Source organism: Solanum tuberosum, unplaced genomic scaffold (assembly GCF_000226075.1).
Source record: "Solanum tuberosum cultivar DM 1-3 516 R44 unplaced genomic scaffold, SolTub_3.0 scf00349, whole genome shotgun sequence".
Lineage (NCBI taxonomy): Eukaryota > Viridiplantae > Streptophyta > Magnoliopsida > Solanales > Solanaceae > Solanum > Solanum tuberosum.
Window position 1 is genome coordinate 561627 of NW_006239271.1, and position 2948 is coordinate 564574.

Genomic DNA, 2948 nt, shown 5'->3' on the forward strand with positions numbered 1-2948 from the left:
CTTGATCGATCTTGATGAATTTGCCCTTTTCTCCTTCCTCTTTTGTCTTCTCCTTTCTCCTTAGCCCTAGTGTGAAATCCCAAATTCTAAAACTGACTAAAATCTGATTTGACCTATATTAAACTCCTAAAAATGGATTAAAATAATAGGGCAATGAAAAGACTAAAATACCCCTTAAAATTTCGGATTGGACATTTCCTTAATCCAACAGCCCAACTTCCAACGGGCATAACTCACTCATACAAACTCGGAATCGCACAAACTTGACGGCGCTGGAAAGATCATTCCAAGGGCTTTTCAACCATATCTACAACTACACCTAACTCATCTTGAGCTAGGAGTTATGGTCGTTTGAAGTTGACCAAAAACTCACTTTAACTTGCTTAAAAAAATTTCAGATTTCCTTGCACTTTCCAAAAATAACTATTTCCAGATTTTAAACTTCCTTCTAGTTCTTTCTAGTTGCGAGATGTTACAGGAACGAAAAGATATGTATATATACAATTTTCTCTCGCTTTATATAAACACAAACACATTTTATACATTTGTGTTTGTATAAAGTGAGAGAGGTGAGGAGAGACTACCCAGCGAGAAACGAGAGTGACGAGCGAGAAATTCAGGGAGAGAGGCGAAATTGCAACAATTTGCTACGGGTTACAATTAAATCAAACTGTGGTTATGACATTTAATTTGAATTAATAGTTTGTTATTTTATACAATTTTCCCTATATTTAATTGGAAAAACAAGTTCTGCTACTCTCCAGTAGTACTTATTTTCTCCCAAAACACCTCACTTTTTTTTTAAAATCAGGGAAAGACCAAATATTACCACCCAAACTTTTAGAAATGGTACGCATATATCCTCTGTTATACTTTGAGGTTGTATATACGCTTAGGGAGGCGTTTGGTTATGGAATAAATTCAAAGCTAATACATGAATAACTTTGATTATTTATGCATTAATTTTATACCATATTTGGTTTGCAAATATGCTAAAAGTTATTTCTATATTATTTTTATACGATGTTTGGTTGGTCAGTTTTCAAATGTTATATAAAAATTACGGCTAATTTCAAATATATATATAATAAAGCAATTAGTTTACAACAAATATAATCATGTTTTATTTACGTAAAAAAATAGCTAAAAGTTATAGAAAGTATACATTAACTATACTATATAGTTTGCTAAAAGTCATAAAAAGCATACACAAACTACATACCATAACTTACTATGCACTAATAATATATTATCATACATACAAAAGACTGCATGAAGTATACATTAACTATTCAATCTCGATCAATTCAAAATCACCTTTAAACAATGTTGCCACAATTTGGTCAGAATAGTGAAAAAGATTGTTATAGCCTTTTTCCTCCAAAACAAAATTAACTTTTTGATATATTCTAAATAGTATGAGCATTTATTATTTTGATAAGATGAATTTTCTGGGTCCCATGCCTTATTCCTTCTTCAATTCTTTTTTTTTTTTGTCATTTTACTTCTCCTTCTTGACTTTTTTTTATTGGCTCTTCTTATAAAAAACAAGAATATGGTGAAAATAAATAATTATATTTAAGCACTTAAATTGATTAAATTGATCCTATGAAATGAAACTAAAAAAATATTTACTTTATGCATCTATTGGAACTTTATCAATGTAAAACATTTTTTTAAGAGCACAAAAAAAACATAATTTATTTGATTTAATGTCAAATTCTCTATGTATATATAATTAATACATTAATTATTTTTGGTAGTATGACTCAATTTCAAATATACTCTCTATATTTCAAACTTTAACATTTACACTTTATGATGTACTACAAGAAATATACACTTACACCTCCAACTAAGTTTATCTATAACTAATTATATTAAAATATAATTATTAAATAATAAATTAAAACTATAAAAAAATGTTTTTGTAAAGTTATTCTTACAAAATTAATTAGGATCGATACTTATAAGTAATACAAATTTTATGATTTCTACAATGTTTTGATGTTTATCATATATAAAGTGTTTTGAGTTTTGCCTGACTTAATTGAAATATTTTCAAATTATACTTACAAAATTATTTAAATATCTATTTTAAAATTATTTAAACGCAAATTCACAAACTTACTTAGTTAGAACTCATATTAATAATAATAAATAAATAATAGTTCACATATTATCAAGTCAACATAATATAAGGGTGCAAAACTATGACATATTCGATATGATTGTTCTTAAATAGGATCGACACTGATGAACTATATGATTTTTATAATATTTTGATATCTACCATCTCTAAAGTGTTTCGAGTTTTGATTGTCGTTATTAATATAGTTTTTAGATTATATTTTTAAAATATTCAAATAAATAACTTAAATTTATTTAAACATAATAATTAATAAAATTATATACTTAGACGTCATATGAATAACAAATATGAGTAATGATCTATAAGTTATCAAATTGACGTAATATAGTGCTGGTACAAGACTATATTTAACATTAACACGTTACTCTCGGGGATTCTCAACAATATACAATATACTTTAATAAATTAAATATGAATTCTGAAATTTACAATTAAATAATAATGATTAATACGGTTCTTCATTAATTAATTAACCGTTCATACATCGTGTGTGTTTTTCTTTTAGAAAAATAATAATATAATTTTGGGGCTTAGATATTTTAAATAGCTATTAATAATAGAGCAACTTTCACATATAGCAAACAAAAAAATCATATTTGTATGCTATAGCAAAGTTTGCATAATTGCGCTCCATAGCAAACATATATATGTATAATTCACTATACATATACAATTGAAAGCTGTCTATTTCGTTATACATATATACAAAAAGAAACAATTGTATAATTCGTTGGCTCCTCTTTAGATTTGTATAATTTCGCTGGCAGGCCATTTGTATAAATTGTTGTTAGCCTCT